Source organism: Mytilus edulis, chromosome 3, assembly GCF_963676685.1.
Source record: "Mytilus edulis chromosome 3, xbMytEdul2.2, whole genome shotgun sequence".
NCBI classification, from domain to species: domain Eukaryota; kingdom Metazoa; phylum Mollusca; class Bivalvia; order Mytilida; family Mytilidae; genus Mytilus; species Mytilus edulis.
Window position 1 is genome coordinate 36488145 of NC_092346.1, and position 14696 is coordinate 36502840.

A 14696-nucleotide genomic window follows, 5' to 3' on the forward strand; every position below is an offset into this window, starting at 1 on the left:
CAATAAAAGCATTTTTTATAAGGTGAAATTGAGCTTTTAACTAGTTTTCAATACTCTTAGAAAGATAATGTGTGTATCTCGCCCTTTTGGTGTTGTTTTTTTTGTGCCTAGTATCTTTCTTCAATGAGTTAAACTTTTTGCACTGAAAATGACAGTTTGTTTGTTATATTACTCTCTCTGTTTGATACTTTATATAAAGTTGTCGAATTGGCAAACCACACAACTTTTAGTACACATTCGCGCTTTTCTACTGTATTATCTAAAAATAACATGCAAGGTGTGCATGTCATTTCGTTTCAACGCAAGACATATGAAAATCAAATTCAAGAAAGAAGAAACTAAAGAAAAAATATTCAAATAAATGTTATTACAATTAGATTACTGTAGTTTTGAATTCGATCAATAATATTTAAGATAAGAAGAGAGATAAAATGAAATTCAAAACAGTGTAGCTGTGGCCATTGATTGACACATTAAAATCATCCATTGACTGGGACAATTTACGTGAACGTTTGTCTGTAACGACCACTGTTCACGACGTACATACGATAGGCATTTAAACTGTGGTGTCACCAAAGGTTTCTTAACGCCTTTAATTATAAAATAATTCGAAAAATTAATCAGGAATAACCTTTGTGTTTTAATTTATATAATTGATATAAATCAAAATATCGTGTTATTTCTGATTAATTTTTCGAATTACTTTATTTAGGTATTGAAAACCTTTGGTGACCCCATAGTTTAAGTGTCTTTAAAAAGTACATAGTGAGCATTGGTCGTTACATACAAACGTTCACCTAAATTGTCCCAGTCAATGGATGATTTTAATGTGTCAATCAATGGCCACAGCTACACTGTTTTGAATTTCATTCTAAATGCATTGCTTTGTTGCTGTTCACTTATAACTCACGTTACTATAAAAATAAGAAGATGTGGTTAACAAAACAGAAACAACAGCAATCAAAATAATAGAAACACAACTGAACATGTTAAGACGACAGTGAACATAACCATACCAATTTTAGCAACCGAAGAAAAACCGATCCGTAACACTGATCGTAAAAACTTTTGCAACGATTGTTTGTTATTGTATCGGAGTGGGTTTATTTCTTAAAACATGTTCAATTCATAATTGCTTTCTGACGCAATAAAATTTTAACTTAAGTCTGATCTCACTCAGGTCTACAATATTTCACAGGTCGCTAATGATTCAACCAAAAGGTGCATACAAAGATTTATTGAAATAAAAAGCATGATTCGTTCAGATTCTGGAACTGTGTATGTCCATAAGGAAAGGAGTGACGATTGTCATATAGTCTACTGTCCAAGCCTTTGTATGACTCGTATGTTCTTCTTCGTTAATGTAAAGTTGTTGAACTCTTCAAATGTGCTGATCAATTGTATTTAACAGAAACAGAAAAAAAAAGAATGGGCAACACGTTCATTCTATTTTAGTGAACTATATCGAAGAAAGCAAACTTGCCATAAAATGCTGTACCAAGTTAGGGTTATGACAGTTGTTGTCAATTCGTTTGAAGTGTTTGAGCTTCTACCATTTGATTATAGGGACTTTCCGTTTTGAATTTTCCTCGGAATTCAGTATTTTTGTGATTTTACCTTTTACTTTTTGTTTTAGTTTAAACTCCCATGGCTTCAAATAACGTTGATGAAAGCAACTATAGATCTATAATAGGTATGACCTTTAACAATAATAAAAAAACCATTCATAACAGTAAAGCTACAGAAGACATAGCTAATTATACTTCTTTTGTTTTTATTGTTGATTTTTATTAGTAAGTTCTATATTATACTTTTGAATAAAATTGAAAAAGGGAATGGGGAATGTGTCAAAGCGACAACAACCCGACCATAGAGCAGACAACAGCCAAAGGCCACCAATGGATATTCAATGTAGCGAGAAACTCCCGCACCCGGAGACGTCCTTCAGTTTGTACCTTAAAAACATGTATACTAGTTCAGTGATAATGGACGTCATACTTAACTCCGAATTATACACAAGAATAATTTAGAATAAATCACACCGTCATTTATATTTCATAGTGTTTGACATTCAATAGTTTGAAGCATTCATGAATAGATGTTTTATAATTGTGTGTACATATTTAATGAGTTTAAAATCATGTAATGCATGACTATGTTTAAAAAAAAAACATTTTCCTTCATTATAACTGTTATAGCTTTTATGTGTACATGTAAATACAGTGTCTCGTAAGTCTTGGTACACTCAAAGATAAACGCACTCCAAAGCTTATATCTTCATTTATTTTACTGTATCTTAGTGCTGTTTAGTTGCTGTCCTTATAATGCATACCATACATCTCTTTTTTAATGAACTGTATTGTTCTTCAACACAACTTGATATGCGCCAATGCTAAGAAACTTACATGGGTGAATGGATTAACCAATGAAGGGAACTGATATATCAGAAAAAGACTCCTTAATGTTCTTACCCTTTTAAAGCCCTTGAATTTATTCCCGGTTTAGATGGGATCCGTGTTCCTCAATCTTATTTGTTTCTGTGTTATTTGTTGTTATTGTTGTTTCTCTTTCTCTTTTTAGCTCACCTGGCCCGAAGGGCCAAGTGAACTTTTCCCATCACTTGGCGTCCGTCGTCCGTCGTCTGTCGTCCGTCGTCCGTCGTCCGGCGTTAACTTTTACAAAAATCTTCTCCTCTGAAACTACTGGGCCAAATTTAACCAAACAATTTGGCCACAATCATTATTGGGGTATCTAGTTTAAAAAATGTGTCCAGTGACCCGGTCAACCAACTAAGATGGCCGTCATGGCTAAAAATAGGGGTAAAATGTGGTTTTTGGCTTATAACTCAAAAACCAAAGCATTTAGAGAAAATCTGACATGGAGGTTAAATTGTTAATCAGGTCAAGATCTATCTGCCCTGAAATTTTCAGATGAATCGGACAACCCGTTGTTGGGTTGCTGCCCCTGAATTGGTAATTTTATGGAAATTTAACTGTTTTTGTTTATTATCTTGAATATTATTATAGAGATAAACTGTAAACAGCAATAATGTTCAGCAAAGTAAGATTTACAAATAAGTCAACATGACTGAAATGGTCAGTTGACCCCTTTAGGGGTTATTGCCCTTTATTGTCAATTTTTAACCATTTTTCGTAAATCTTAGTAATCTTTTACAAAAATCTTCTCCTCTGAAACTAGTGGGCAAAATTAATCCAAACTTGGCCACAATCATCATTTGGGTATCTTGTTTAAAAAATGTGTCCGGTGACCCGGTCAACCAACCAAGATGGCCGCCATGGCTAAAAATAGAAAATAGGGGTAAAATGTGGTTTTTGGCTTATAACTCAAAAACCAAAGCATTTAGAGCAAATCTGACAGGGGTTAAATTGTTAATCAGGTCAAGATCTATCTGCCCTGAAATTTTCAGATGAATCGGACATTCCGTTGTTGGGTTGCTGCCCCTGAATTGGTAATTGTATGGAAATTTAACTGTTTTTGTTTATTATCTTGAATATTATTATAGATAGAGATAAACTGTAAACAGCAATAATGTTCAGCAAAGTAAGATTTACAAATAAGTCAACATGACTGAAATGGTCAGTTGACCCCTTTAGGAGTTATTGCCCTTTATAGTCAATTTTTAACCATTTTTCGTAAATCTTAGTAATCTTTTACAAAAATCTTCTCCTCTGAAACTACTGGGCCAAATTAATCCAAACTTGGCCACAATCATCATTGGAGTATCTTGTTTAAAAAATGTGTCCGGTGACCCGGTCAACCAACCAAGATGGCCGCCATGGCTAAAAATAGAACATAGGGGTAAAATGCAGTTTTTGGCTTATAACTCAAAACCCAAAGCATTAAGAGCAAATCTAACAAGGGGGGTAAAATTGTTTAATAGGTCAAGATCTATCTGTCCTTAAATTTTCAGATGAATCGGACAACCCGTTGTTGGGTTGCTGCCCCTGAATTGGTAATTTTAAGGAAATTTTAGTTTTTGGTAATTATCTTGAATATTATTATAGATAGAGATAAACTGTAAACAGCAATAATGTTCAGCAAAGTAAGATTTACAAATAAGTCAGCATGACCAAAATGGTCAGTTGACCCCTTTAGGAGTTATTTTCCTTTATAGTCAATTTTTAACCATTTCGTAAATCTAAGTAATCTTTTACAAAAATCTTCTTCTCTGAAACTACTGGGCCAAATTAATCCAAACTTGGCCACAATCATCTATGGGGTATCTAGTTTAAGAAATGTGTCCGTTGACCTGGCCATCCAACCAAGACGGCTGCCACGGCTAAAAATAGAACATAGGGGTAAAATGCAGTTTTGGGCTTATAACTCAAAAACCAAAGCATTTAGAGCAAATCTGACATGGGTAAGATTGTTAATCAGGTCAAGATCTATCTGCCCTGAAATTTTCAGATGAATCGGACAACCCATTGTTGGGTTTCTGCTCCTGAATTGGTAATTTTAAGGAAATTTTGCTGTTTTTGGTTATCTTGAATATTATTATAGATAGGGATAAACTGTAAACAGCAATAATGTTCAGCAAAGTAAGATTTACAAATACTGTTGACCCCTTTAAGAGTTATTGCCCTTTATAGTCAATTTGTAAGTCAATATGATTGAAATGGTCAAATGACCCCCTAAGGAGTTATTGTCCTTTATAGTCAATTTTTAACAATTTTCATAAACTTTGTAAATTTTACTAACGTTTTCCACTGAAACTACTGGGCCAATCATTATAGATAGAGATAATTGTAAGCAGCAAAAATGTTCAGTAAAGTAAGATCTACAAACACATCGCCATCACCAAAACACAATTTTGTCATGAATCCATCTGTGTCCTTTGTTGAATATTCACATAGACCAAGGTGAGCGACACAGGCTCTTTAGAGCCTCTAGTTTCATTTGGTTTCTTTTATATGATTTTTTTTTTATATATTTGTTCTGTTGTCTTAGTTCTGACATATGATATAGGTTTCCCCTTAAGTATATTCTTTCTATCTTTGATATAATTGTCAACACGTTCGTCTTCGCCTCATACAAATTCAACCCTCAAGTATTGTTGCGTATACAACGAAGATGAAATCAAAGTGTTTGATTTAAAATTTATTTTATAATGAACTGTTCTACTTTTTTATTTTGCAAGCTTTGTTTCCATTGCATTATGGGTACGAACTCATCATATCACGTTGAGGAGTTCAAAGTTCACTTCATTAGAATGATGATTCTTCAAAGTACCAATTCCAAGTCTGATTTTATTTCACTCTTTTCATCTTGTATGCCATTGATTTACCCTTTGAATGTATAGTCTGCAAAATATGTTATGAATCTTTTACACAAAACGTAAATAGATACAAATGAAGTTCAAACTGAAAATAAGAAATAAGAAATAAACAAACAGATAGATAGATACATGGATAGATACAAACAAAAATAAATAAAGCAAAACAAAACAAGACAAGACAAAACAAAACAAAATGAAAACCCTTATATTTGAATAAATTGTTTAGCTGTAAGATATAAAAACTGTTTTATTTCTAACTTCTTTGAAACTATTAGTTTCCTTGTTTGTGTGATTAGATTTTTTTCCCATAGATTCGACCAATCGTATAGTCACGTGATTTTAACTTAGTACGAATGATATCGAAAAAGCATTCATTGGTAATGACCGACTTTAAGCAAAAAGCAGACGACTAAATTTTGTCGCATACAATTAAATTAAAAACCTTGCAGTTTGAAAAGATTCGAACACCAATTCGTTAAACTAATAAGTAAGTTAAATAACACAAACATTGTAGGCCGTTAGAAGTCTCGTTTGAAAATTGTTTTACATTTGTCATTTCGTGGCCTTTTATAGCTGACTATGCGATATGGACTTTGCTCATTGTTGATGGCCGTACGGTGACCTATAGTTGTAAAATGTCTGTGTCATTTGGTCTCTTGTAGACCAATTGTCAATCATACCACCTCTTCTTTTTTATATTGTATTGTTTATTTAAATAGTATATTTACTTACTACAGTCATACTATCACCCGATATTTGACGAACTATTTTATAATTTCTCCATTCACCATCTTCCATATTACTTTGTTCAGATTCTTGAACCTCGTTGTCGTTTTTAACCTCTAATACAACCTATTAAAACACATGATAAAGCGGCAAAATTACAATTGTATTTATAAGGTAATTATTTTGTCATAACAATACCAAAAATTAAAGAAGGAAAATAAAAAAGGAAGGAAGGAAACAGTAATTTCTTTTCAACGAGCCTAGCCTAGTGGGTTTCAAATTAGATTGTGTCTGTTCAATGTAATTGTGGATGTCAAAATGACAATACTATGCGGTATGGGTTTAAATCATTGTTGTCAATGGTCATTCAATTATGTTAAAAATAAGACCAAAATTTATAAGGCCTATCTGGCTTAATTGATTTCTGAAACTATATTTCGTTGTACATGTTCAACATTTTTCACTCGTTTGTTTATTTTGTTTGAATTAACATTGTAACAGTAAAAGTTAATTACAACAGTAACACTTTCATACCACAACAAATACTGTATTGGTATCACTTATATTTGTATCCACATATTAACAAAAATATGAAAAGAGAATAATTTTGCAATACCATTTTCATATTGAATACTATAACTTTTCAGATATTTGGACATGTATTGTATTAAGTAAATGTTTATAATATCCACTTGACATGCTTGAAATTCTTTCAGATAATTTTTGGAGCAGTTATAAGTCTTTGAAGCATGGTCACAAAGGTTCTTTCGGTGATATCGTTTTCATATTGGTCAAAACTTTGTTTTGCTTTCACCAGCTTTGAAGGAGATATTATCAAAGAATTGATAGAAAACAGCACAGAAGCTTACTTTCTAGCTCATCAGGCCCAAGCATCCTGTTAGGCATTGTCATTACTGAAAACCAATAAATGTCTTCTAATCTGAGGATCAATTCAACATTTTAAAGTGTTTTACTAATGATACTAACAAACCACCAAAAAGATATATAAATAGAACCATACACATAGTTAGCAAATACATATAAAAAAAGATGTGATATGATTGCCAATGAGACAATTCTCCACAACAGACCAAAATGACATAGAAATTAACAATTACAGGTCACCGCACAACTTCAACAATGAGCAAAGCTAATACATAAAATTGAGAATGGAAATTGGGAATGTGTCAAAGAGACAATAACCCGACCAAATAAAAAACAACAGCAGAGGGTCACCAACAGGTCTTCAATGTAGCGAGAAATTCCCGCACCCGGAGGCGTCCTTCAGCTGGCCCCTAAACAAATATATACTAGTCCAGTGATAATGAACGCCATACTAATTTCCAAATTGTACACAAGAAACTAAAATTAAAATAATACAAGACTAACAAAGGCCAGAGGCTCCTGACTTGGGACAAGCGCAAAAATGCGGCGGGGTTAAACATGTTTGCGAGATCTCAACCATCCCCCTATACCTCTAACCAATGTAGAAAAGTAAACGCATAACAATACGCACATTAAAATTCAGTTCAAGAGAAGTCCGAGTCTGATGTCAGAAGATGTAACCAAAGAAAATAAACAAAATGACAATAATACATAAATAACAACAGACTACTAGCATACTACTGATACAGCATAGTCAGCTATAAAAGGTCTCGAAATGACAATGTAAAACAATTCAAAGGAGAAAAATAACAGGCTTATTTATGTACAAAAAATCATGAAAAAACGAATATGTAACACATAAACAAACGACAACCACTGAATTACAGGCTCCTTATATCATGTTCTCAGATATCATCTCCCAATTTAAAAAAAATCACGAAAATTTGAACCTATTATGTGTTGCTCTCCTAGCTATAAAATGTATCCAAAATCAAAGATGTGGAACATATTCTATCATAATTATTTGGTAACTAATGCAATTAGTGTCTCTTCCATGCCCGTCTTGAACATAAAACCTATACTAAATATAAAATAAACAACACTCCTAAAGCTCAGGTTGGTTGGCATCGTGCAACACAGTTATTAACACATATAGGACTAGATTAACACATAGAACTACATTTATCATAAAACACTGTCAAACATCCAAACATACTATCCACACTCATCTGTGTCCACACTTGTGTTTTAGAAAAAAAACGTTATATCCATAATTTTTTTAGGAAAAAAACGATTAATAATCATTTTTCTTTGTGTTTGTAATAATTGAAACCAGTCGAGAAATATGAGAAATCTACATATATAGTTGGGAAATGTTCGATAAAAAAAATAAATATCGTTATTATTTTCTTTGTATGTTTTCGTATTTTATTAAAACTTCGTACAATAAAAAGTTTAGTTTTATTCTTTATAGTTCAAAAATTAAGAAGAATAATTCTTTCGTATTTTCATATCTCTAGATATATTATATACAATAGAATTAAATTGCATTGTTCCATATTTGAAAAAAAAAAGAATCGGTGAAACACCATTTATAAATAATTTACTTTCACGCTAACAGCTGTTAATCTGATCACTCTCTAAAAATAGCGTTGAATTAAAAAAATATTGGTATCATTGCGTTCTAATTATTATTTATAAAAAAGAAAGATGTGGTATGATCACTTATGAAACTCTCCATAAGAGACCAAAATGACACAGAAATTTACAACTATAGGTCACCGCACGGCCTTCAACAATGAGCAAGGCTCATACCGCATAGTCAGCTATAAAAGGCCCCTAAATGACCACGTAAAACAATTCAAAGGAGAAAACTAACGGCCTTATTTATTTGAAAAACAAATATTTAACACATAAACAAACGACAACCACTGAATAACAGGCTCCTGACTTAGGACAGGCACATACATAATAATGTGTGGGGGGGGGTTAAACATGTTTTGTTCTATTTTCTGGTCTTCACGGAGTTTGAAGTGCCAAAACACCAGAAACTTGCTCGTAAGCCAAATCAAAGGAAAAGACCAAGGACAGCACGTACGCAGCCAAGATATTAGACTAATACCGCAGTCCCAATAGGCCACGATCGGACTACGATCTGTGAAAAACTCGTTTTTAACTGTTTATAGTGGAATTGGTGAAAAAGTCATAGTTCAAAGTCATAAATAAGTGTTCCGTTAAAATTGTTTTCGAAAATCTAATTTGTTCATAATTATTATATGGAATAAACTTATTTAAATAAATTCGGACCTTCCCTTGTCTGATCACCAGCATGGCTAAAGGTATTACTCCCATATGTATTGTGAGGGACACGTTCAGGTATTCACACATCGTTTCACTTCTGAGGGTATTGATCAGTGTACACGACCGATAACTTGAAAATTTCCATTTTGATTTATCAGGTGTATAATATACATCTCTGTCTTGCGTGTCCGATAGTGATATACTTGTCATTACTACTCTTACGCTTGTTTATAAAAAAAAATCTGATGTAAAGAATATTATTCATAAATAATTCCAAAAAAAAGATTTGATAAAACAAAAATCTGTTTACACATTTTTTCCAAGGGTAAATTTGGGGAAATGTAAGTACTCGTTGTCAAAAGTGAAGGACAGTTTGAAACCTACAAGAAATATTGATTTTACAATAATATACGCACTTGTCGACCATTCGTTTGTATGCCTGGATAGAAAGTTACGGAACTATAGATAGTTGCAATTTAAAATTATATACATTTTTACATTGAACATAAGAAAGAAACATACATTTTATTTAATTTGGGTTAAAAGTTTTGTAAATAGACTGGTCCTCGTATGACAACAGTATGTTATCATGGGATGTCGATGGACGAAGCAGAAGAAGAGAACCAATTTGAATTAAATACAGGTCGATATTTAACTTGCTTTGGTTCATCGAAGTTATATATGGACATAGTAAAACCACATATTTCTATTTCAATAAGATTGTTCTCGAACAAAGGAAGGAATTCGTCATCACAATTGTTGGGTATATTGTATAATAATATGAGCATGGTTCTGAACGTACATTATGCCAAATTTCCTGTTCCGACATGCATGTTATATATGCCACTGGACGTACACTAATTATCCCCAAAGGGATGTGAAGATTTTGCTGGAAAACTATTGAGTATGAAAGTTTCAAATTAATTTCGGGATTTATTTCCTCCTTGGTATTCAATAACAGAAAATAGGATAAACTGCTTGTCCGCTAAATAGGGGTATTTTTGCCAGAGAAAAGACTTATAGTTATATTTAAAAATAGGGGAATATGACATTAAATTGGTTCTGTCTTTTTTTTAAACATCGTTAAAAAGATGTGTGTCTAAGGTGAACGACACAAGAACCTTGTAATACTAGTACGAGAGTATAGCATGTAAACATTCTTTCTCAATAATATGGTTGTATTGGAAATCTTTTTATACAGATTGACAACTAATGGTCCGATATGCATGTAATATTTGCCACATGACGCCCATAGTTCTTTCTAACATCATCATCTTATTCTTTGATATTGCGGTAAACATCGATGGTTCACACCGAAACAAAATGGAAGTAATGTACCTTCAGCGCTTCTCCGTATTATACACTTGTGAAACTTAACACATAGACGACATTTCGGTATTGAAATGAATCTACATCTCACAAACATGATTTTTAAATAACGATTTTGAGTAACTACCTATCAAACAAATATAAACGTATGGCAAGATAAAACCATGCAGGAATTTAGTTTTCGTCAGACGCAAAAACTCATCACTATAATAAACGTATACGTATATGCATGCAGTTTCAAATATGAAAAACAAGCGCTCGATGTCGATAGTCCGTTTTCTAACTGTTAAGAGTTAGACATGTCACTTGTTCATTCTTGGAAGCCTTCATATTCCCCGTCCGACGATGGGAACTCTTTCTGATTGTGTTGACTATAAATGCTTGTATGGTAATTCTGTCGTTTATCTGTACAAGTGGTTGCATGTCCTCTCCTTTCCCAACTAAAAATGGCAATTAACACTTAGATTATAGCCATAAAGTAGGACAATAAATGAATAAAAGACAAATCCGGGTCATGGGGTACAGATAAGACACATATGTACCAACAAAAGACGCTCAAAATTAAAAACTTAAAGTAAATCAGAAACGTGCATGGATCACGCAAAACATGCAGGGGCGACACCGGACTAATGAGAGTTTGCTTCATGTAAGACATTCACCGTGAAACAATGAGCAATGATGAAGACAAGCTTTTGTTTCAACTTTTTTTTTAAATTTCCAACATGAGGCTGTTACGGCCCCGTCCAATGTTCTTAAGTATCACATATTTTACTTTCATTTTATTGTTAGCTTTCTGAAATAAATATTTACATATTATAGACTTTATTTTTTATACTTTCTTTTCTTTCAAATTCAGTTAAACACTATTTCTGATTTGCTTTTTTATAAATTTAAAATGTCTGCTTCTTTTTCTTCATTTTTTTTTTAAACCCCGGTTTTGTATTACCACTGACCAGTTCAGCCAAGAAACAGCTGCTTCATGTTTGCATAAATGTGTTTGTAACCAATGTGACATGCTGTTATTTCCTATTTTTTTTATTCCGTGTCTTTAAATATATAGTCTTTATCGGGGAGGCAAGATTTATTTTGTCTGTTGGTTGCTTAGCTATAGTAAACAAATCGATTTACGTCATACTCTGAAGTTGGATGGAGATTGTTTTTAAATAAATACCGAACCTTATTAGACTATAGTACTTTGGTTTCCTGTTGGATTTTTCTCAATTTTAAAATTAGGAAGTTTTATCACATGTTTTGCATAATTATTTTTTTTGTGCTTGCAAATGAACGATTTATAAATTTAGTCCTAAGCACAGCTAACGAAATGTCTTTAGGGTAATCTCAGAGTGTAATTTTTATTTCAACTTTGACGTTTGCATCAGGACGACGTAAACAGCGAAAACGTTCTTTTTTTAGAATGACATTCGTTTCTTCAAACAGAAATCGCTTTTATCCTTTAATTGTTTTAGGCATTAAGAGACAGGTTTCTAAAAAAAACTTTCATACAATCGAATGAACGAAGTATATAAGCTTCTGGAAGGTCAGGGATTATAACATATTTTTCGTAATACTGAAAAAAACGAAAATTGACGGTAGTTAATGGTCGAATTGAAGCTTAATACCTACCTAAAAAATTCATTGCTAAAAGACTTTTATTTTAGTAATCTCTGGTGTATTTAAGATGGATTGGTTTGAATCGAGAACAGACGAAATATGCTAACCAGTGCTGCTTAAAAAACGGCCGTCTTTACCGAACAGTTTTAAGAAAGTTCATTTTTTTCTCATTTTGTACATGTTCAGTGGCAGATATAACGTCTTTGACGTCGCAATCCCACAGAGTCGCTGCATTATATAACTATATGTTAACCTTCGAGAACTACTCTAAAAGAATGACGGATTTTATTTTACCATGGTGTTTTTTTGTTTTGTTCCGTTACTGAGGACATGTTTTGTCATGTATGAATCCATATTACAAATTTGACTCCAATAAGGATCAATTTTGTCTCATAAAAAAATCGGTAGATTTTATCCGATAGATTTATTTTCCCATTTTTATCGGATATAATAGTTATTTTGAAAAACTACAAACGATAATTATTCATTAAAGTTTCGTATGCATCATAAATTTATTGATTGATTATAGAAATATCGAAGCAATTCTTTTAGTTTATATCATTAAATATACAATTAATTTAATTTAGTTATTTGGATTTAATTACCTTAAATGAAAGGGTGCGAAAACAATAATATATTAATGTTACTGTCTCAATAAATTGCATAGTATACAAATCCTTGTTCTAATGTAAATAATGATAATTTGCATTGGCGAAAAAGATAGATACTTTTGTTGTGTTAGAAGAAACGTAAAAGTGCTATTCCTCTAAATTTTATTTGTTTAATCGGACGGCATAGAGTATAAATTTGATTTTTATTTTTACCATATTGTGTATTGAATTCACACACGAACGCGGACCTCGATGAGAACACCTGGATTGAAAGTTTGCAAACGTTCTTCTTCTTCTGTGGGTTTTTTAAGGACGGCTTTCCTATTGCAAATTGCGCCCTATATGTTCCTAAAATAGAATCTACTTTATGTTTTATTTTTTATGACTTTTGTTGTGAGTTTTACAAGAACCTAGTGTGTCGCTCATTTGTTGTTTTTTATCAGATGTTACTTATTTGCTTTTGAAATAAACGACTTAAGTTTCGATCAGTTGCCCCAGCCAGTGGTCCCGTGAGAATCGTGTATACGCACTATCCCACGGAGGTACTAACCATGGTAGTGTAGGTTAATTGCAAACTGGAACCAGACATTGACCTGTTCTCTGTCTGGTGATCAGTCAGGCAGAGGACATGCCACTGTCTAGATCCCGAAATGCAAAAAACTGTTTCATGATATACCCCCCCCCCCAAAAAAAAGCCAAATTGTATATATTATGTATATAAAGAATAATAAATTAACTTATTTCTATAACAACATACGGTACTTTATACTTTTATATTAATTTACTAGGGTGCTCAAGGATTCCAGTTTGAATTGTACTTGCTTGTTTTTCCCGTAAGTACATTCGATGTACTTGTGCTGACGCCATTGTTAAACAAGCTACATACACGACAATCTGGTTAAATATTTAACATAATTTCATACCCTGTATATCACGACTACCATGTTAGGGGGTGACCACTGGTTGGCACAGCTAATCTACTTGTCTATATGTTGTGTCGATGACTTAGCATGAATTAATGCTTGAATATTAAAAAAAAGTGTAATAAATTTAGCAGCTTAAATATGAAAATGAATGTAATGAAAATTAATTCTGTAGTGCTACGTAAGTAGGGAATTCTTTATCGAGGTCGAGTTGAAAATTTAAAGATATCGCTCTCTTGGTGAGTACTGTTCCTTATCTTAGGCAAAGACATTCTTTTGTGTATTTCTTTCTATATAGTGAAGGTAGCTATCCTGGTGTTTTGATGTAGGTGAATATAGCATGATAAAAGTCTTAAACTATTAAAAGTATTCATTAACAAATTTAACAATTTTTTTTCCTGGGGCAGAAAATGAATTCTCCCTAATATAGGTAGACCCCTATTTTTATATGAATTATATGAAAAAGGTAAAACAAAATACAGCATTGGAATTTAGTTCAGATAAAAACTAATAAAATCTAAAAAAAAAATTGCTACGTATGGTTGACATAAGGTAGTCTTTTCGTACTCAGCACATATTCATAAATTTGAGCAAAATTATAACCTTTTAGTAAATTTTTAAGTGAAAAATCAGTAACATTTAACTTTTTTAGTTTTTCAAATAAAATTTGCCTTTCTAAATTGAATAATTTACAATTTAACATATAATGCTCTACACTTTCGATCTGGTTGCAGTTTATACATAGATTTGAGGTTACTACTCCAATTTTATTCAGGTGCTTTAATATTTAGTCCAATATATCCTGTTCTTAATTTGAAGAGTAATATTTCTTTCTCTCTTGTTAAATTTGGAATATTAATTTGAAAATTTACTTGATCAATAATTTTAAATAATGACCTATCTTTGTTTGTTTCCCAATCTTTTTGCCATGAATTTTTCAGAAAATTTTTACAGGCAGTTTTAATGTCTTCTTTAAAGAGAGGTATAAAATCTATGCAGTTGTCTAAATTAAGT

The 14696-nt window shown here is 32.3% G+C and overlaps 1 protein-coding gene across 3 annotated transcripts in view; it reads right to left on the reverse strand.

Annotated features, from left to right (window-relative positions):
* The window catches only part of LOC139516381 (uncharacterized), a 341046-nt gene that overhangs the window by 196434 nt on the left and 129916 nt on the right, over positions 1–14696 (reverse strand). The window contains exons 6-7 of one of the 3 annotated variants that reach the window (XR_011662950.1): positions 6029–6148; positions 5144–5321 (exon numbers count right to left, since the gene is read on the reverse strand). The exons of the other annotated variants lie outside the window; for them this stretch is intronic. The gene's annotated coding sequence lies outside the window, so the exon portion shown is untranslated. Of the gene's footprint in view, positions 1–5143; positions 5322–6028; positions 6149–14696 lie in introns of those variants that run through there. 3 annotated transcript variants of the gene reach the window in all.